This window comes from Sinocyclocheilus grahami, unplaced genomic scaffold, assembly GCF_001515645.1.
Source record: "Sinocyclocheilus grahami isolate Dianchi unplaced genomic scaffold, SAMN03320097.WGS_v1.1 scaffold208.1, whole genome shotgun sequence".
Classification (NCBI taxonomy): Eukaryota; Metazoa; Chordata; class Actinopteri; order Cypriniformes; family Cyprinidae; genus Sinocyclocheilus; species Sinocyclocheilus grahami.
Genome location: NW_015505387.1, coordinates 81,691 through 105,196, shown reverse-complemented (window position 1 = coordinate 105,196; position 23,506 = coordinate 81,691). Strand labels below are relative to the sequence as shown.

Below are 23,506 nucleotides of genomic sequence, written 5' to 3'. Positions count from 1 at the left end.
CACCCCCCCACCCCCACACGCCCCCCCTCCCACACTCTCTCACACACACACACACACACACACACACACACTCTCTCTCTCTCTCTTATACACACACTCTCTCTCTCCCCACACACACACACACACACACACACACACACACACACACACACACACACACACACACACTTACAAAAGCGTGTACACACAACCACACACTAAATCTTCTCACCTCTAGCTGCCATGGAGTGCATCTGATTGGTGTAAGGTCCGAACCTGCAGAGATGATGTCACCTTTTCATGCTCACGGTGTTGTTTATGGAATGTACCATTATTTAGCCGCTCAGTAAATGACAAAACCCTGCAGCCATTATAGCAGCCGCACGAGCAAACAAACTACCAATAATGCCAATTTACTAACAACCGACGGGGCGAGAGAACCATCAAAGGCGCGACAAAATACGACAAAAGCGTGCGCGAGATCGTTTGGATTTTTCATCTCTCTACAATGAGGCTGATATTGCCGTCTAAAATGTTTCCTCTGGGAGTAGTCGGAATGAATGGCGCTACGTGGGGGCTGAATCACTGATGTCTAGCTTGTGTGTGCCAGCCACTTCCGAACTCCTCATTACGCTGACCAAAACCCATTCTAAAGTGTTTACAGATGACAGCAGATGATTTAAGACAGACCGGTCCATACGACTGCATTTTAGCGCCCTATTAAGATGGGCAGTATTTATAGGAGCGCCGCCCTGAGCTCCTTAAACTAACAGATAAATCAGTTTGGTGCGAGGGACGGCTGCCGGCCCACCATGCAAATCAGCCATAGCGCCCGTCACTGTAAAAGGCTTAATGACGGCCATTCATCCTGCCCTCCACAGTCTCTACCTTTGTTTCAAGCACAGATCTGATCTCTAAATCAAGACCTGCTGCGCATGGCTGTGTGGCCCCATGCATCACAAATAAGAGCCCGCACACGCACACGCGCACGCTTGCATTAAAACAACCAGACCTGGTGGCGTTGGAAAGAAAAATTTTTCACGCCTGCCTCTCCGTTAGTTTGGTCTCATCAGTTTTGCCCCATTGATCGTGATGTTTACCGCTAATGGGGATGATAAACAACAACAAACAAAGAGCTTCACTAGATTCTTTTTGATTTCGGCCCATTATTATCTGTCATGGGAAATAAGGCAAGAAACACAGTCACTTCCTGTCCTGTTCCAGCTTCGTAAATGTCTATTCTCGAGTCCACTTAGTTAGGGGTTAAGTATGGGTCAGAAAGGTCAGGGGTTGTATCTCATGACCCCTTTACTTACACAAACTGGGAAGCATTACATGCATTTGCAGATCAAGAAGTGCTCAGGCAAGAGTAAAGTGAAATATTGCTGTGCGAGCTTTAAAACAGGTGTTAGTACAAGCTCATATTACAATTAGATCGTCCAGAGAGTTCTCTTAGTTGGGCAATAAATTGTGCAGTGCTGTCAGTGATTATAGCAGGAGGGGGGAGTTTGGTCTAATTACCTCCTTTTGCCTCCCACCCATCCAGCCTCAAGCATGATCGTCATAATTCACTTCTATGCTTTTCATTTTGAATCATGCACAAGGAGTGAAGCATTGAAATGAGACCATAGATAAGGGTTAACAACCATTTGCATGTGACCTTCCTGACCTTTGCTCCATGTCTGTGTTCACAAAGTGTCTCTCCTCTTGTGTCTTTATCAGGAAGGCATGTTTTCATAAAGGTCCTGTATGGCACAGATCAGTAGATGTGTGAATGTGAAGATAAAGACTTCTTGAGACGTCCTTTTGGAAGGCCAAACAAAGTAATTTAGCTTTCACAACGAAACACACGGAGGCCTAGAGTGAGTGGCGGCTGGCGGCTAGAAGAACGGTAGCTTGTAACACTCCAAAGAGAAAGGAAAAATTTAAATCGCATTATATGACCCCTTTAAGGGTAATATTGTTTTATGTGCAGGGAGGCCCAAAGGTCTGGGACAACATTGTAAATCTTGGAGTAAAAAATAATTTTAAAAGAAATAAACAATGTATTGGGTTTTAATTTTAAGGGTAATAATGAGAATTTTTGACATTGACCATATTAACTCTTTTGTACTGGTCAATTTATTTTACAATTTAATGTTTTACACAAATTGATATGGTACACTGATAATATGATTTGTAATAAAAAAGGTAAAAAAAGTTTTTTTTACATTTTACTATATATATATATATATATATATATATATATATATTTATTTATTTATTATTATTATTTTTTATATATATACACGTAATAATGAGAATTTTTGACATTGACCATATTAACTCTTTTGTACTGGTCAATTTATTTTACAATTTAATGTTTTACACAAATTGATATGGTACACTGATAATATGATTTGTAATAAAAAAGGTAAAAAAAGTTTTTTTTATATTTTTCTATATATATATATATATATATATATATATATTTATTTATTTATTATTATTATTTTTTATATATATACACACACACACACATATATATATAAAATGTGTGTATGTTTGCGTTAAGTGTTTGTTTTCTTACACAGTGAGGCCCAAAAGTCTGAGCCCACACTGAAGATCTGTGAGTAAAAAGACATTTTATTGGGTTTTAATTTTAAGGGTAATAATGAGAATTTTTGACATTGACCATATTAACTCTTTTGTACTGGTCAATTTATTTTACAATTTAATGTTTTACACAAATTGATATGGTACACTGATAATATGATTTGTAATAAAAAAGGTAAAAAAAGTTTTTTTTACATTTTACTATATATATATATATATATATATATTTATTTATTTATAATTTTTTTTTTTATATATATACACACACACACACACATATATATAAAATGTGTGTATGTTTGCGTTAAGTGTTTGTTTTCTTACACAGTGAGGCCCAAAAGTCTGAGCCCACACTGAAGATCCCACACTGGGAGTAAAAAGACATTTTAAAATAAATAAACAATAAATTTAATTCAAGGTTAATAATAAAATATTTGTTATATGTTATACATTTATTTTTTGAAAGCATTTTATTTACACCTTTTTATAAATATGTACATTATTAAATATATTTCTATTTACATAAATAAAAATGCTGATAGTACAGAATAGAAGCTTTTTTTTACTAACGGTCCTTCCCTTTGCTTGATTATTTATATGTGTGCTTATGTTAGAACTTTAATGTCACAATTCGCTGGAGCACGGGCACAAGGAAACGAGGAGACGTGGAGATTTCACAGAACGAGAGTCTTTTAATGATCCAAATGGGAGACACAGAGCACAAGGATGACGTTTACAACAAGACCTGACAAGGAAACATGAAGCAGACTACACATTTATACTAAACTTAACGAGGGACAGACAGGTGCGGGGAATCAACTAATAATGAGACAATGAGAACAGGAACATGACCAAATAAGGGAACACAGAAACAGGGGCAAAACAGGTCCATAATCCTTCCATATCGTCAGGAATGGGTGGGAACTAAGGAGGCAGCTCGAGAGGAGGACGGACACCCGGGAGGGGGATGGCAGACAGAGACCAGGGAGGCGACGAAGGAGGGAGGAGCCAGGGAGGAGACAGGAGGGGTCCGGAGCAGGAGGAGCACAGCAGGACCCAGGCCACAGCCATAACGGCGGCCAACGGTGGAGCCGATGGAGGGAGGAGCCATGGAGGAGGAATGGCCACCGACTCCAGGGGGCTGACCAATGGCGGCGGAGCAGGTGGTGGAGGAGCCCGAGTTGGAAACGGAGAGCCGATGAGCCAGGGTGACGAGGAGGATCCGGAGGTCCTAGGCGGAGCAGATGGCACGACGACCGACGCGAAGGCATGTATCTGGGAGGCCGCGGTGGAGCCGGAGCGACAGAGGACTGAGGAGGAGCTGAGGGGATGAAGGAGCCTGACGGAGCCGAAGGGACGAGGTGAAGCTGGAGGAGTTGAGTCCCGAGGCGCAGGATGGTCGATGCCAGACCAAGGCGGAGCCGGAGGAATGAGGGAGCCCGGCGGAGCTAGTGGACTGCCAGGCCACGGCGGAGAGGAGGGAGCTGGGAGCTGGGAGTCATGGTGGAGCCAACGGGTCAATGGGCCGAGGTGGAGTCTGGAGCCCAGAGGCTGGAGGTGGAGTCAAGGGATACTCCGACCATGGAGATGCTGGAGGATGGCAGTCCCGCGGAGCTCGCACCGCATAAATGGCGGGCTGAGGGTGAGCAGAGGGGCTGTCAAACGACAGCGGAGGAGGAGGCAGGAGCGGGTGGGAGGGCGGTCATTTGTGAGCCTCCGGGCTTTCAGGCCAGTACTCAGGAACGGGAGCCCTCTCCTCTTCGGTCTGGCACAGTTGCCGCGCCATACACAGCTCACCCTCAGCCGCGGTGCAGGGGGTGGAGCTCCTCTCCGCGTTCACACCGTCCGCGGCTTTCTCCCTCGTGGCGGGCGTTGTTGCCGGCTCACACACCTTGACTGACGTCATCAGCAGCTCTGGCTCCGTGGCAATCCTCAGCTCTGTTGCTCCGTGCGGCGATGGCTTGTCGGTTGCGGCGGGCTCCGGCTCTCTGTCGACGGTGGGCTCGGGCATTGGGTCCGGAGTGGCTCCACAAAGGCGGCAAAATTCGCTCGAGGTCCAACTTCGGACGACAGCGCTCTGCACGTGATGCTTAAACTGGCGTCGTAGAACACAGAGAGCGCGTCGTCCGGGTAACTGGTTAGAGCAGCGAGGACCAGGCTTGGTCTAGTATGGCCCTCGAGTGATCTCTCCCCCTGCTCCAGCAGGAGGAGGAGGTAATCCGGACGGGAGAGGGGATCCATGGAAAACACAACGGAAACAAAACACTGAGGGAAAAAAAATGGAAACAAAAACGGAGGGTAGACACACAGAGGTAACTGTTTCGGTCGGGTCTTCTGTCACAATTCGCTGGAACACGGGCACAAGGAAACGAGGAGACGTGGAGATTTCACAGAACGAGAGTCTTTTAATGATCCAAATGGGAGACACAGAGCACAAGGATGACGTTCACAACAAGACCCGACAAGGAAACATGAGGCAGACTACACATTTATACTAAACTTAACGAGGGACAGACAGGTGCGGGGAATCAACTAATAATGAGACAACGAGAACAGGAACATGACCAAATAAGGGAACACTGAAACAGAAACAGGGGCAAAACAGGTCCATAATCCTGAACACTTAACCCTATAGTTGACTGTTTGTATAGGATTTCGTCTGCATGTATATACAAATGTGCATGAGTACTACTCAATCTTAACCCTTTGTTTGACTGTTTATATGCGTTAGAGCTGTGTGTGGTTGGTTGTACATATATGTGCATGTCTATGTCAGAGCTTAACCCAGTGGGGGTGGCTGCTGGTTTTTGGTCAGCCTCTCTGGACTCTTCCCAGCAATCGCGTTCTATTGATCGAGCTGCGCACCCATCGGTGCCGGCCAGATTAAGAGTATAGATTTGCAATAAAAGAAGGACATTAGTGGATAGCCTGGGTAAAATTGAAAAAAATGATGAGCTCTTGGAAGTGGAGATGAGTCAGAGGCAAAAGAAGAAGGGTGTTAAAGAGGCAGATTTTATGTAAGTGTGTGTTAGAGACACATTACAGACGGATACTGTACATGTATGATATTATACACTCAGGACTGGGAAGTCTTTAATGTGCTTTAATGTGGAATATCAAGGGGAGTGATGAAAATATTTTATTGATTAATCATTTTTAGAGTAATAATTTGGAGTCACTTTTAGCCATCACAAAAGCTGTGGCCACCACTGATGAAAGCTTGGCCACCCCTTTGGCCACCCCACTCAAAACTGCAGTTTTTGTTTTTTCTTGACAAGAAATTAATTTATTAAGATGTGGAACCGCTGTATCTCTTTATGACCACATCAAACGGGAGAATTTTCAGACGTGCACTGACGGTAGCCATTGACTTCCATAGTATTTTGTGTGTGCGTGTGTGTTTTATGTGTGAAATATGAATGGTTGCCTGTTTGGCTAGTTCAATAATTCAGTATATCCTGTCCCTCACAGGGGGACCCGTCTTGCCCCCCATTCCATTCTCATACACACTTATGTGGAATAGAGAATAAGAAACAAGAGTATGAAAAGAATGCTAGAAAGAGAGAGCGATTTTTGAGCATTCTGCTATGGCACGGCTGTAGCCCTGGTGGTGGCACTCTGATAAAAACAGTGACAGATGCAGGTGAAATGAGGCCAGTCGCCATGACGATGTGAAGCGTAAAGTTCCCATAGCAATTTTAGAATGGTCATCTCTCATTAACCCTGAATCTATTGAGCCATTTTTACCCAAAGTAGCCCCATCAACTGTAGAAGTGATTGCGAACACAATCATTACTGCGCTTTTAGCCTACACTTTAAAGGATATTGTGTTTTGAGGCTTTTTTTCATATAGTGAAAGTAGAGAGATGACAGGAAATGATGGGAGAATGGGAGAATGAAGTGTTGCGGGCCTAATTCAAACCCATACTACCCACAGAAGCACCACAGCTCAGCATGTCTTGGGCAACGACTCTGGTACATATCATATCTGACAATAATTTCAGCACTAATCTCGCAGCCACAACCTAATGCAAACATGTTTTTATCTTAATCGTAACACGATGATGACCTTGAGTGGCCAACTGAGAGGATTGAAAGGAAATACAGCAGTCGCTGTTTGTGCTGTAGACCTCTCCTCTTTCATGTAGGCTATCTGTTTCAACTCTAGCTACACCAGCTACACAGCCAGGCCTGCAAATAGAAAGCTACACAACCACAAGCACCTTCCCTCTCCGCTCTGTTGTTACAGTCTCACCCTCTGCCGCACAGAAGCCTCCAACAGAAGGTTAACTCACTGTAATTTATCTGGAGCACCAACATCCTCATGGACTTGGATGTTTACTATCTTATTGCTGCAGTATCATCCATGTGTGCCACATATGAAGGCTTTCCCTTTAAAGCTGCAGAATTGTTAGTTTGTTCAATCCAAATGCATCCTGCACATAGATCCATGCTGATCATGACCTGTATGGGGCAACATGAAATTAACTGGTTTAAATCAAGTTAAAATAATAATAATAATAATAATATTTAAATATACTCTGTGTGTGTGTGTGTGTGTGTGTGTATGTGCGTATATATATATATAGAGAGAGAGAGAGAGCGAGAGAGAAAGAGAGAGAGAGAGAGAGAGAGAATATACAGAATTTATTTATTTATTTAGTATCCAAATAAATAAATAAATATATATGTTTTTCTTTTTATTGTGTTTTGGGGCTTTTTTTCATATAGTGAAAGTAGAGAGATGACAGGAAATGATGGGAGAATGGGAGAATGAAGTGTTGCGGGCCTAATTCAAACCCATACTACCCACAGAAGCACCACAGCTCAGCATGTCTTGGGCAACGACTCTGGTACATATCATATCTGACAATAATTTCAGCACTAATCTCGCAGCCACAACCTAATGCAAACATGTTTTTATCTTAATCGTAACACGATGATGACCTTGAGTGGCCAACTGAGAGGATTGAAAGGAAATACAGCAGTCGCTGTTTGTGCTGTAGACCTCTCCTCTTTCATGTAGGCTATCTGTTTCAACTCTAGCTACACCAGCTACACAGCCAGGCCTGCAAATAGAAAGCTACACAACCACAAGCACCTTCCCTCTCCGCTCTGTTGTTACAGTCTCACCCTCTGCCGCACAGAAGCCTCCAACAGAAGGTTAACTCACTGTAATTTATCTGGAGCACCAACATCCTCATGGACTTGGATGTTTACTATCTTATTGCTGCAGTATCATCCATGTGTGCCACATATGAAGGCTTTCCCTTTAAAGCTGCAGAATTGTTAGTTTGTTCAATCCAAATGCATCCTGCACATAGATCCATGCTGATCATGACCTGTATGGGGCAACATGAAATTAACTGGTTTAAATCAAGTTAAAATAATAATAATAATAATAATATTTAAATATACTCTGTGTGTGTGTGTGTGTGTGTGTATGTGCGTATATATATAGAGAGAGAGAGAGAGAGAGCGAGAGAGAAAGAGAGAGAGAGAGAGAGAGAATATACAGAATTTATTTATTTATTTAGTATCCAAATAAATAAATAAATATATATGTTTTTCTTTTGTTGTTGCATTTTTTCATAAAATTTCTCATATAATATTTTTTTCACACAGATTTATTTGAGCAATTATGCAAGTTTTTGCTAAATCTTTGCTCACTGATTTAATTAATTAATTTAAAATATATATATTTTAAATTTTTTAAGTTTTAATTCTCTTTCTTTTTTTATTTGACTGAATAAGGGGTGTAAAAATGATAAACACATTATAATCCATATCGTCCTGGCTAACACATGGATCATGAATATTAATTAGATTGTTTAACAACCACTCAGCAGTTCTTAATGATTTGCTGAAAGGTACAGTAAGTGTTTTAAAAGTACTTTTAACTTGACACAGCATCTTAAAAATGTGGCTATCATGGCTTAAGCCAGTGCCTGAAAAAGTCTTGACAAATTCCACCTCCTTACTTATAAAGTTGTCATTTTGTGCATCCAGCTACAATTTTTTCCTCACTACAGGGTCACCTGAAATTTCAATGTGCCTTGTTGTGGTGAAACATACATATTTTGGTTCTTTGCTGCTAACATTTTTTTGTACATTCAAAGAGCTTTGTGCAAAAGGTCTGCACTTACATTCACTTAAAAACAGATGAAGCAGTCGGTGAGGCTGGCAGGAGTTATAGCAGAGTGAGGGGCATCTGTAGTGCCTGTTTACTGCTCTCTATGGGGAAAGTGTTGTGTTTGCATCCAGAGCCTGAGGTGAGATGTGTCTGGGAGCCTGTGGGGCCGAGAACATTAGGCCCAGGCTTAGTCACAGCCTGCAGAACGGCCCCGGGCCCTGCAGGGATGGATGTGCTCCTGAGGGCCCACTCTGATGAAGAGAGAGAAGCAGAAAGGCAGGAATAGAAGGAGGAAGAGCTCAAACAAAACAACAACTACGCATCTGTCAGTTCTTACACCATTATGCGGGGTTTCGTGCAGCTTCTTTAGGGATGCTGTTAGATGCTCGGAGCGAGATTCTCCAAACAGCCAGGTGAGCATCGCCTCCTTCCACTGAATGGCAGAGCGTGTTTGGGGTCATGGGAATCTGATCGCCCCCCTCCAGCAAGCGTGGAAGTGTTGCAGCTAAATCCACCCCTCCAGTGCCTGTCACTAATGCTAGCATTATCCCTTGCTACCCCTCTGTGAGGGAAAAGCTATCGATCGCTTCTTCCTTATCCCTCTGTCGACATATCGCTGCCTCCTGCGGGTCTCAAAGAAAGAGCGCTGGGTGCTGTGTAATCTGGGAAAGTAAACACAGTCAGGGGCCCTCTTAGCCACGCCCCAGTATTGACTAAGATCATGTTGACTTGTCTGGGATATTGTGAACGGGGCCTGAACTCAGAGTCTAACCCATATTCTGATGCCAGAGGGTAACTGTAAATGATTTCAGACTAAAATCCTCATAATTATGCTTTGTATTTTGCCTAAAACTGTCCCATAACTGTGGTAAAATCACTGTAATGATTCATATAACATTCATATATCTCTAGCTACAAATAGTAGATAAAAGGTGAAAGTTTTAATATCCAATATGTCCAGCCTGCTTTCTATATACTGTCTAAACAAATTACCCAGATTTATTTACTGTATTTATTTTGCATTATTTTTATTTAGCTTTTTGTTCTCATTGAATGTCCAGATATTTGACTTGTCCAATGTCTTAAGCAAAAAAAAAAAAAAAAGATACAATTTGTAAATTTCAATATCTAACACATCCAGCTAATGTTCTATGATCTCTCAGATAGCTTTACCCAAATTTTTGTTGTAGGTTTTTCTCATAGAATGTCATTTTTATTTTTCCAATTAATTTTTTAATGCATTTTGTACTCTTTAAAATTAAAAATATGAAGATGCACATGTGTCATCCACACACGATCGTGGTAGCAAACTTATCACTAAAATAATGCAAGGAACATTAATTTAACAACATAAGATGCAACAAATCCCTAATGTGCATAACTGATAAAAAAAAACTCAGAAGGATCATAATTATTTAAATAAAAAATATCAAATGTGAAGTGTTACACAGGGAATTCTGTTAAATTTGAAACTTTTGGAAATTAACTGTAAATTAACACAATTACATGAAATGCCATTAGATTTATGTTAGCTTTTACTGTAAGGGAAGCTGTTAACCAATTAACAGGTTATTACCATAGCATTTTTACAGTCTTTTACTGTAAAAATTATGAATTTTTTTTTACAAACTCTATCAACAAATAATTGATCTAATTTGTAAATTTCAATATCCAATACGTCCACCCCACTTTCTATCTACTCTCTGATAACTTTACCCCCTCTTACCTTAGTTACACGAACGTCTGTCCAATTAAAAACAGTCCTAACGAGGCCCTGCTGTTTTGCATCAGAGGGTATGGTGCCATGCTTCATTAAGGTGTCTCTATCCATGGTGCTGATTCTGGCTAGCAGATGTGAAGGGGGTTTGCATGCTCTTCCTTAAGCTGCTGAAAGGGTAGAGCAGTCCTGTCGCCCCATGGAGATCCAGATCAGCATGGGACTCTGTGCAGGTCATGGTCCGGTCAAACTGCAGATGTTCTTGAGAGGTGCTCACATATAAGGGTTTTGAATACAGAATGCCTGTGCGGTTAAACATATCAAATTTAGTACTGACTTAAATCTAAATCATAGTATGTATTCTGCCTTTCTTTTAGGGTCTTGTCATTTTAGTAAGCATTTTAGTTTTATATCATTGCCTAACCAGATGCAACTTTATTTATTTATTTATTTATTTTTTGTCCACACTTAAAGTGATATTCCCCCCTAATTTCAGGTTGAATATTTGAGTATATTGAGTATTCTTTCCTCATTCAATATTCAAGTATTCTCTCTCTCTCACACTCTCTTTATTTTGTTTTCTTCTCATTTAGTATTTGCTTCTTTTTTTTTCTCTGTATTTTTTTTCTTGCATTTTTGTTCTTAGTGAATAACTGGATATTTTGTTCATAATATCCTGATACCTTTTTTGGCATAATTTTTCTCTTTTTTTCTGCATTTTTTTGTCATTATATATCTGAATATTTTTTTGTTTTATATCATTGCCTAACCAGATGCAACTTTATTTATTTATTTATTTATTTTTTGTCCACACTTAAAGTGATATTCCCCCCTAATTTCAGGTTGAATATTTGAGTATATTGAGTATTCTTTCCTCATTCAATATTCAAGTATTCTCTCTCTCTCACACTCTCTTTATTTTGTTTTCTTCTCATTTAGTATTTGCTTCTTTTTTTTTCTCTGTATTTTTTTTCTTGCATTTTTGTTCTTAGTGAATAACTGGATATTTTGTTCATAATATCCTGATACCTTTTTTGGCATAATTTCTCTCTCTTTTTTTCTGCATTTTTTTGTCATTATATATCTGAATATTTTTTAAATTTTCATAGAACATAGAGTTTCACTCTGAAACGTCACATTGTGGAAATAAAATGTCTTGTAAACTCAGTTTAATGCTAATATAGAACTGTGTGGAGTGGGATTTGAGTCTATTGAGAATATACTGTAACCTAACCAGAGCATTGGGACAAAAATAGAAACCAATGGACCGACAGAACATATTATCACTTCTTGTTAGGACAAAAGCCTCAGTTAATAATGATGGGATTCTCTATTTATTGATTTTTGTTTTGTCAGGTTCTCTATGATTAGGAAACAGTGTTATGCAGTTGAACACAATAAACATACAGTAAACAGTAACAAAAGAAGAAGAAAGATCATTCCACCTCTAGAGTTCCCAACTGGATCAGGGAGTGATTTGTGTGCTGAACTCTGCAGATCCAAATCTAGTCAACCTCACCTCTGAAATCCCACACAGCTGAACAGCAGGAAAACACAGTGGTATAGAATGTCCTTGATGTGGTTTTGAATGAGTGCGATTTATCCTCTACCACTCCATCTATGCTTTCTTTTTTCTTTCCTCCCTACGTCCTCTGGGTCTCTCACTGTCTCAGGGTGCAATCTGGCCTCGACATGCCCAGACCAGCATATAAGCGGAGAAAGAAACGGAGACCAAGAAAGAGGGGTGTGGAGGACAGAAGTGATGGTGTGGATGAGGGTAGAGGTGGGGTGGAGGGCAAACGAGAGAGAAAGGCAAGGGCTGGATGGAGGCAGGTGGAGAAATGGAAATGGAGTCAGAATGGAATAGGGGGAGGGATGGAGGCCAGAGGAGATTGGAGAGAGAAAGAGGAGCAGATTAAGAGGGTATTGATTTCTATATAAAGATCCATAAATCTGATGTGGGCGACCATGGCAGCGTAGTAGCCAGCCACAGGAGACTGCTTTAGGGACTGACCGTTACATAATCACAAACATACAGACAAACACATACAGATCCTCCCACTGAGATGTTATATTGTTTCAATGAACTGCTAGGTTGACTTGTATTGTTATTCAAAACATTAATTTTCTCATATTGTTTAAAATCAGCCAACTACAATGAAATTACAAAACAAAAACACAGTTTCAGTATCATTCGAACGTTTGGGGTCAGTAAGACTTTTTAAAATGTTTTTGAAAGAAGTTTTTTTGTTCACCAAAGCTGCATTTATTTGATGAAAAAACATACAGTAAAAACAGTGATATTGTGAAATATTAATACAATTTAAATATATTTTAAAATGTCAATTATTCCTGTGATGGCAAAGCTGAATTTATCAGCCATTACTCCAGTCTTCAGTGTCACATGATCATTCAGAAATCATTCTAATATGCTGATTTGGTGCTTTCTTATTTTCAATGTAGACAACATTGCTTAATATTTTTTGTGAAAAGATTCTTTGATGAATAGAAAGTTCAAAATAATTTTTCTGGAATATAAATCGTTTGTAACAATTCAAAACTCTTTACTGTCACTTTTAATCAATTGCATCCTTGCTAAATAAAAGTGTTAAATAAAAAATAATTGAAAAAAAAAAAATTATTAATGAAAAAACTCTTACTGACCCCAAACTTTTTAACAGTGGTGTATTTAATATTTTATAGACAACAATTTACATCATTTAATCAGTGAGTGATTCATGGTCGTGAAACTGGTGTTGTAAGCATTTACAAGGCATTGCTATGCAGTTACTAGGGTGTTATGGGTGGATGCTTACTAGAGCGCACCTCTGAGTCTCTAAATATTGCTCTAAGTCTATGAGATTTTTTTTTAGTACGCCATATGAAAACCGTAAATCTAAATGCTTAGAAAAGTAATAGCACACCCATCCTCAAAAAACAAAACAAAAAAGCCACACATCATTTGAAGTGTTTGTAGCACAACCAGTACATTTATTACTTGGTTTGAAGTGTGATAAATCACAAACCCTAAGTATGAGCAATTGTAATAGTGATGTTTGCCTTAAGTGCCTTAGTAAACACCACTAATTAGTGTCCACCATTACATAGAGAGCTTTTCCCAGTGCAGGAATTGCTTGTGATGAAGCCTGGCTTGTGTCTGAGTTGTGGCGGTGTAGTTTATTGTGTTGGTGTTTGTCTGGGTCGGCCTTTGTTGTGTTATGTGCAGCTGACATAGATCTCTAGAGCCAGAGGATCATGTATATTTGATGCTTTTGTTGTTGTTAGTAAGACCCCATAGTTTAAACCTTACACACATGTACAGTATGTATGTGCACATAGTCATAAATGCACCTACTTATATTTATAGTATTATATACAGACATTCTTGCATAGGCATGTCAATTCTCATTCATACTCACTCACAACCCTGTGCACACACTCGTTTGCCCACCTGAAGCTATAACCTCTTGTTAGAATTTTATCGGCCCCGTAAAAACACACCATCTCTCGCTTTCCAAATGAATACTGCCTCTAACGAGTTAAGCTAGACCTTAGAGACATCTAAGTCAGGCTTGGTAAATGTACCTGCTGTTTTGTATCCCTCATTTAAGGGCAGGTTTTCTTAAAGTTCCTTAATGATAACGGATACACGTAGAAGCCCAAGTAAAACCATCTGTTTTTCTCGCAACACGGCTTGAGCTGTAGCAGGTACCATCTATGGCATGTCCAGCACACATCTGTACTCTACTCTTGCAAACCGCCCAACAAAAAATGAATTTATTGATTTCTTTCTGACCACACGCATGATTTTTCCTATTTTCCCCTCTCACCTGAGCTGAGTGATCTATATGTCCTCTGATGTGGGGTAATGGCCTGGCTGACCATACATGCTGGCTCTGAAAATACTGGTGCAGGCCTTGTAGTTAGCACTGTCATTCTCTTGATCATTCTTTCTATCTATAATACTGTCTTCAAAACTAAAAGGCTTTTTAAAAATGTTTTGCCAAATTTTTAAACCGCCCAACAAAAAATGAATTTATTGATTTCTTTCTGACCACACGCATGATTTTTTCTATTTTCCCCTCTCACCTGAGCTGAGTGATCTATATGTCCTCTGATGTGGGGTAATGGCCTGGCTGACCATACATGCTGGCTCTGAAAATACTGGTGCAGGCCTTGTAGTTAGCACTATCATTCTCTTGATCATTCTTTCTATCTATAATACTGTCTTCAAAACTAAAAGGCTTTTTAAAAATGTTTTGCCAAATTTTTTGTTTTTTTGCCTACTACCAGTAGAGTCTAACTGCTGAAGTTACTGAGCCAAACCTTGACCCTGGAACGAGCAGCTAAAAGCCATCCACACTAGCATTAGGTACCAATGCACTGTGGGAGATTTTTCATGTTTTAGAGAGTGACTTGATTTTGTCAGATGTTTTTGCTTATTTTAATTATTTACCCTATTATACCTTATCATTGAAATGTGATCACTTTGATAAGTTAGCATTGGAGAGCAAGTAACACTTTTTAGCTTCACCATGTGGGCCAACTGTGCAGACCATAAGCCATTGTGGGAAAACAAATCCAGAGCTTTATCAAGCAAATTCAGGACTTGGTTTTCATCAGGCGCAGTCTGTAGGCAGTTAACGGCAGCTTTATGACAGGAGCAGAGAGATCATTCTCTATAGACGAGTCCGAGTAATGAAAGGCAGGTCGTTTGTCTCTCTTTTTTTTCCCCGTCTTTACGCTAAAGGCTCTGGCTGCATGGAACTGTTCAGCAGGCCCTGGTGGATGCTAAAGGATTGTTTGTTGCCTGCTAATCATGACCGCCATGTCTGCTGAAGGAGCATTTGGCAGTGGCAAACGAGGAAGAGAGAGAGAGAGAGTGGGCACCGCTGCTGCCCAGGCGTCTTTAGCGGCAGTAAAACCCTCTTAGTGGGTAGTGCCATCTGGCTGAGCCCCTTGTGGGGGCATAATGTGCCCGAATCGCAGGGTCGAGATGCTTTACTACCCAAGCCTGCCGGCTGCAGATGGCACGGGCAGAGCCACTAGAAAACGCCAAGGTCAGGCACGCGCTGTGGTGTGGGATTCACGGCGCTAAATGGCATGGAAAGCATTTGATGGTGCGCTGGACAGTCAGCGAGGCATCTGAGGGCCCAGAATGCATCTCCCAGCATGCATCAGCACAGACGTTCAATCCCTGGTGAGCAGAAGCAGACTTAAATGAACATCAGGGCCACTGCTGCTTTATTAGACAAAAATAAAGCACAGAAGTGTTGTTTAAATGCCACTGAACGATTGCAGCATATAAGTTACAGGTCAGAAAATCTTAAAGATGGTATTGGATTGACAGGAAGAGGAATTTGCTGAAAATTAAGCACGGAAGTGTTGTTAAAATGTTGCTGGATGAATGCGCCATGTAAGTTTCAGGTCACCGAAAATCTTAAAGATTGTATCAGTGTCTTCGTTTGAATTAGACTTTGCCATAAAAGTGTGATATAGTGGCACACATTATGGGCTGTGTGCATACGTGTGTGTATTTAGGTATCTGTGCATGTGTGAGTGGGTTCTGGGCCCACTCCAGAAATCCCACGTCACCCGTGCGGTTCTTAGGGACTCTTTATGTTGTAGTGGGTGGCAGCTGGCAAAATGAATAGCCATTTTAAGAGCAGTGAGACAAGAACGGGCACAATGCACAAAGGAATTTAATAACTATGCAGTCACCATCGAGCAGAAATGAAATACAGAGAAGAAAAGGTATTCAGCAGAGCAATGTTTTTATTTATATGAGCCTGTTTTTCCTTCACCCTCCATCCATACCTCCACAAATGGGCCAGGGGGTCCCAGAACTCACAGTGCCCCCAGCCAGAGATGAAACTAAAAATGACAAAAACACAGAACATAATTACTAAAACTTCAGCGAAAATTAAAATAAAACAGGAACATAAAAATAATAACCGATTCAAAATATAAAAACTAGTAAAACAGGACTACAATAGTAATAAAAACAAATAAAAAACTATAATGGTATCTCAGTGGTACTAAAATAACACTGCCAATATGTGAATGATAATACATATTCACTGTTTCAAAATTATAGCCAGAGATGTATAGATATAGCCAAACAGTATGCTAATATGCTTTTATTGTGGGGAAAATAATCACTTATTAAAGTTTCATTATAAGATCACTATTCACCTTCATTATAAGATTTTTTTTAAAAGTTAAAATTATGTTGTGATAAACATAATACCAGAAATACTGTTAACTGAGCTTAACTTGTACTGATGCCAGAATATTCTTTTAAAAGTCTGTTTGTCAAAATTCAGGTGTTTTCTTAACACCTCCCATGACAGCTTTCAGGCGGGACAGGTTGAGGATGGGGCAAAATCTCAGCTCTTCAAGGTGTCAATCACGAATCGCCCACCCCCTCCTCCTTCTCAAAACCAGCAGTGGGTTTTCAGGGGTCTGCATGCCCGTGTCGGCGAAGGGCTTACGGAGGGCTTAACTGCTTCGCCGTGGCCTCTCCCCTAATCACAGTTCGATAAGCCCACCTGTCAAAACACACCGTCACACCAGCTACAGATCTTCCTCAGTCCCCCTTAATTAGCAAATCTTGCTCGGGCTGCGTGCTGGGAAAATGGACTTGGAGGAAGAGAAAGAGACTGGCAGCAGTCAGAGATGTCCAGCCCGGTTCAGCCAGAACTCTCTCTAATGCCGAGCTGTGTGTGTGTGTGTGTGTGTGTGTAAATGGACGTCGACTTATGTTGTACAGTGGAAACTGTCGATCTATTGATTTATGTGCAGCTGACAGGCCCAAGGCACAAGCTTAAGTTTTATTAGCGATTTTGCAGTTTGGCAGCTGGTCATTAATTAATGCTCGATTTCTCTGACAAACAGACACATTCTCAGGCCGTTATTACTGTAGACCTTCTTCATCAGACCTCTGGGTTCTCTGAAATTCAAATACCGTCAAGTCCACAGTTTTTCGCATTTCTCTGATGTCTCTGTACATTTTGTTTTTCCAAAAGAAATGGAAGCGATAGCCTTTGTGACTCTTGGCTCTGGAGTTGGAAGTTTTGCATCAGGGGTTCGTCCGCCCACAATCTTTGTAAATCATGAGCCATATCCTGTTTGATTGGAAAAAAGATGCTTTCAAAATTCATTTGAGTTTGATAGTGTTAACCTCCCTAATCCTTTCCATGTTGCCATTGTAGATTGTTAGTATAAATGGTGGGTGTGTTTTGCTCATCTTTGCATAAGATTGCATGTCCAGATGTTTAAATCTCTATGTGAGTGTCTCAGGTCTCTGCTAAAGTGTATTTTATTTTGGATGATAATGTACAAACAGACCAAACTTTCAAACAAAAAAAAATCTGATTTTGAAAATATAATATTTGATGTTTCTGTAAGTCTTCATGCTTTATTAGAAACTGTTGTTAATTTTCTTTCTTTTTCAGTGATTTTCATTGACAGGATTGTTAAGATTAGCAAGATTTTGTTGACAATATGGTACTTGCATACATTTTCAGAAATTCTCAGAACTAGTAATGTCCTTTTTTATGTAGTTGGAAAAGTTTATATGTGTAACTGTAACTGACGAGAGACACTCCCATTCCCAGAGGAAATGCAAACAGAGAAATAGAAGAAGGAAGTGGCTGTTCATTCCCAAGGGAAGGACTGGACAGTTTTAGTGGAGTTTCATGGACACCCTGACGTTCACACAGTCAGAGCCAAGGCCGCTGTCTGATTCAGCAGTGATTTTCATCCCGGTACACTCAGCTAACCTCTGACCCCTTCGCTGTGCACTTTAACCCTCTCATCTCTGACAGGCACTCGCCTCTTAAGAAGCAGCCCTGAGAAACCCAATATAACTTCCTCCCCCAAACAAAACGTCTAAAACCCCATGTGTTTCGCAATCATGACGAATCGAGAACTTTAATTAAAAGCAGTTGTGTGAACAAATTTCAATAGTAAGTACAATAATAAGTTTGTGAATTGGACAGAATATTCCCAGAGAGTGGTCATCAGTAACAGATACCAAGACACTGGCAACGTGTGGTGTTTTTTAAAGACTTTTCAACATGAAACAGACATTAAGAGAGAATGGCAGAAATATGAGGATTGCAGCATCTGCTGTGTGCTGTCTAAAGCTTTAAAGACCATTTTGCTTGAAGTTAACCCCAACATAAATAATCCAAATGTGTGAGAAATAGGAGTGTGTAGTAGGTGTGCAGATCCTGGGGGGGGGGAATCATTATTTAGAACGAAAGAAAGCCCTGATCAGTTTACAGCTCGGAGATCTGCTTTTGAGATTATCTTTTTTTTTTTTTTTTTTTTTTTTTTTTTTTACTTTACTTTAAAGAAATGGTGTTTACTTTAACTGAGAACTTTAAGAGTGCTTCATACTAGAGTTTTGGTGCAGACCCAAATCATTTCGTTGTTGTGAAAGTTGCACAACTTTGATGTGAACGCTGGTACACTGGTGAAAGCAATCTGCCCTAAGTCATGGACGCAAACGTCTATTGACAATGTATCAATTGCAACATTATTTATTTATTCAAAATAATTAATATAAGTATAATAATAATAAAATATATAATAACAATTATTATTATTATTGTGCTTTTATGTATGTGCAAGTAAAAAATTGTAATAGTAATAATAGTAGTAGTAGTAATAATAATAATAATAATAATAGTTCTTATAATTTGTTATTATTATTATACTTATATGAATTATTATGAATAATAATTATTATTATTTTCTGTTTGTTTAAAATGGGGGTAAAATAAAAACACTAAAATGACAAGTTAAAGCAGTGACTGTCAGTGCTACTGATGATGCAGTGACGCAAATGTATAGTTTGGACACAAGAGTGAAATGTGAATGTGAAAATGTGAAAAGAGATCAGTTGGGGATGGGGAAAGCTGATGAAATCGAGCTTGAATTCTGACCCAGCTTTTCAACCAAAATAATAGTGTTTCATTTGGATAAGATCCCTGAAGTGTTTCGGTCTCAAACGATACAGTCTATTAAATGTAAAACCTTATTATTCAGTGGAGGAGATCAGATTCTGATCAGTCTGTTTATGAATGTTGTCATAATACCTATTAAGTGTATTTATGGTGCAAACAAGCATAACATTGTCATTGGAAGTTGGCAGAAATGGAAATGGCAGTGAGCGAGTGAGAAAATGCTTTTGGCAGAGCAGAGCAGCGACTGGGCAGCGCACAAGAGCCTTGGCAGCATTTTGTGTTTTCCTTCAGTGGTGAAGTTGCAATGCCACTGGGGAGAAAAAGGAGTTTTACTGGCACTGAGTGCTCAGGTGCATCCACAGACACACACCAACATCCATCTGGGCATCATTAGATATCATACAAGCACAGAATATTATGTGTTGCATGCTGTGATATATGATTATTATTAAAAATCCAAGCACATATTTTTTACAGCTAGGGGAAAACATGAAAATGGGCTGCAAAGTGTAATGTCTTTATTTGAAATATAACCATCAAAAGGGATTTTGATTAAATCTTCAGGCTTGTTTTTACCTGATATTTTCCATTCTTGAGCATTAGCAGCAAACATTCTGACAGAACCATCTATTTTTTTCCTGAGCTGCATCACTTGCTCATAATTAGAATGGCATGTTTTATTGACTGTAATAAGGGATCATATTTGAGCACTAATTCAGAGCTGCTCTCATGGGAAGAAATAAATGTCATTAAGCAGGCTGTACGCTATTGAGAGCTGCCTCTAAATCACCGGGTCAGGCTACACGTACAGAAAAATACCAAACAAATGGGTGTCGGGTAAACATCGGTAGCTTAACGGCAATGAAGCGAAGCTGTTATGTGCTGTGAGCGCATTTGAATTCATATTTACTTGTTCTGAATGGGCGAATGAACTACATGTGAGGGCTTTTTAGAATCGAGCAATATATGTCAAGTGTCCTCAGTCATAACTGACTAGAAAGTGAGCATAATGTTACCGCTGGCAACCAGAGAGCAGTTCTGGCCTGACATCAGTGGTTAATGTACACTTCTGAGATCCAGCCGCCCATCTGTCCAGGGTCCTTCTCCAGGAGCAATGTGTCCTTGGACGGACCCCCCGTCCTGGGCATGCTGTGGTAGTGGACTCCAGTATTCACAGACTAGCGGAGCCAAAGCTTCTCTCGGGCCTGCCAGCTCACACTTACCCATGGCTGGGCTTGAGTACGCTGCTGGCGGCCATGACGGTGGCGCCCTGAGGGACTGCTAGCTCTCCTGACTGGCTTTAATTGAGGAGAGATATAAATAAGTCCTGTGATGAGATGATTGGAAATGCAGTATAGAGGATTAATGTATTCTTTGATTTAGGTTCAACATATATATACCTTTTTTAAGGAAATGATGCTAACTCTTTCCCAAGTAAAAGTTAGCTGCATTTCCAAGTAGCATGACAACACCAGTATTTTTTCCAGCAATACAAAACTATTTTATGCAACAAGTAGCCATGTAGAAAAATACTACATCACTGTTTTAATATTGTTTAGCTGTCAGTCTAGTGCATTTGGACGATTCAAGTAAATCAAATGGGTCATAAAAATTATTCTGTTTGTTCTTGTGCATGCAATTTTAGTTTTTGTGCTGCATTTTTTTTGTCTTCTATGTAGCAAAATTTCATTTAATAGCTTCAATTATCTATTCTAGTTTGCAAGCTTGTAACGTACACCAGATTTTTATTTTTTGAGAGTGAGAGAGATGAATACTTTCAGCATTGAATCATTAAACTAAAGACTTTTACATTGGAACCAAATATGTCTATTTCAGATACATTCTGTTCTCTTGAAGTTTCTTTTCATCAAAGAGTCTTGAAATGAAGAACCAACCCCAAAGTTTTATACAGTAGTGTAGCTAACTAAGTTTGACTTTAGCTATTAACTATTTAAAATTATCATAAGATTTTAGCTTGTGTAGCTACAGTTTTAAAATAGTTCTTTCTGATGTCTTCTTTTGTTTGCATGTTTAATTTATGTATGCAATCTGTTCTTCAAAATGAGGGTGTATCTGAATTGATAGATTAACTTGGTTTCTTAAAGCAGCGTGCGCACGGTGTTGGACAGGTGAATATACGCTGGTGTGAACATGTTTAAAGCGTTTGACAGCGTAGTGTAAGGCACTTAATAAAGGCCCGTCCTGTATAACGGAGATGGAACGTTGGAAACTGTGATCTCAGCTCATTAAGAGCGCTCCTTCATCTGTGAGGTGTGCTGTCATCATCCCTCATGCAGGCATGCACACGCGCTGTTCGTCACCTCACCTCAGCCTATAATTAATCTTTACCTTTAAAGGGTCTTACGAGCCCCTCCTCTGCCACTCCAAGGTGCTTTAACACATCTGCAACAGCTCTAAAGTACATGTCAGTTTGTGCCAAACTGTTTTAAAAGGTAAAAAACAGCTTGATGAAGATAACACTTCATAAAAATCAACAAGCGTTATACAGGAGACTTCAGAATAACACTTTGAATGGGGTCCGAGTCTATTTCTCATCTGTCTGTGAGTGTTGGTGAGTGTTCTTAGTGAAAGGAAAGTGAGATTTGTACCTGAAACGACAGGGATGCAGTTTGTGATTCTCACTGATGCAATTCGGCCAACTCTCCCTGTACGTGAAACTGGGTAATGCTGCGTCAAGTTCAAACAGCATAGAGTAATTTTAAATAAACGAAGTTCAATTTCCCGAACCGCATCATTGTTCTGCTCTCTCCATGGTGAAAAAACGCTCCTTTCATCTCCTTTTGAAGAATACCTCTTTTTTTCCGTCAGAAAACTGACTTGGGACCGGGCCAGGTGGTAACACAGAAGCTGATACCCATTTACACGTCTATCTTGTTTTAAAATGATTCCAATAAAACAGCTTGCAAATTTAATGACAGTTGAGATGCAACTTGGGCTCCTGGAGTCTTTGTATTCGGTTCAACTGGAGCATCAGTTTTCACTTCTGCCTGTACTTGGATCCCCCACCTGAATAAGTTACACACTGCAGTTAGCAGAGTAGGGGAATGCCATTTTTTAAAGTAGCATGTTACAGTGTTGCATTACCCATTATAATCGTAATTAAAATACAAGTAACTTTTGTTTTTTCTTCCTCATCATGGCCTATTTTTTTTTTTACATTGAAAGTGATATTTGTTTCGAAAGAATCGAAAGAGTATAACATGTAGGCTGTTAACCATGCTTAATAGTGAATTGTCCATATAAACAAGAAAAATATATTTGAGAAGCAACATAAGATTGTATGACTTGCCTTCAGAGTTTGCAGTTATTAGTTTTTTTTTTTTTACTGCACTGGCAGATTTTTCACTTATAAATAAGTGGAGAAACAAGCAAAATAAATAAATAAATAAATAAACAATTTGTAAGCCAAAACACACCTATATTAAAGAAACCCTCTATCTAAAAAAGTCTTAAAAGGGTCATATGATGTTGCTAAAAAGAACATTATTTTGTGTATTTGGTGTAATGAAATGTGTTTATGCGGTTTAAGGTTAAAAAACACATTATTTTCCACATACTGTACATTATTGTTTCTCCTCTGTGCCCTGCCTTTCTGAAACGCGTAGATTTTTACAAAGCTCATCGGTCTGAAAAAGCGAGGTGTGCTGTGATTGGCCAGCTATCGAGTGCACTGTGATTGGCCGAATACCTCAAGCGTGAGACGGAAATGTTATGCCCTCACCATATTGGGATGATGCCCTGTCAGGCCGCAGCGATGATTCAAAAACATGAAAACCCATTATAAACGAGGCATTCGTTGCATCCAGTGGAGACATAATTATGGATTATAATGACTTATACTGTCTTTTTACGTGTTGCGTTGCATCGTGCCGCATAAACATAAAACCATGTCTGCATTTGTGATCGGAGAAATGACAAACAACAAGCCCTAAGTTACTCTACACTGCCCAAAAAATTGCTTTAAATATATAAAATATAAAAACTCTTTAAATATAAAAAACGTACTTACAGTCTTTGAGTCAGAAAAGTCGGCATTGTAGTCTAACGTTTCTCTACCAGGATCAGGAAACAGTCCTCCATAAAATG

General features: G+C 39.7%; 1 protein-coding gene across 1 annotated transcript in view; it reads left to right on the top strand.

Moving 5' to 3' along the window:
* LOC107595778 (transcription factor COE3-like) overlaps positions 1–23,506 on the top strand; it is an 87,917-nt gene that overhangs the window by 18,823 nt on the left and 45,588 nt on the right. The gene's annotated exons all lie outside the window — the stretch shown is intronic.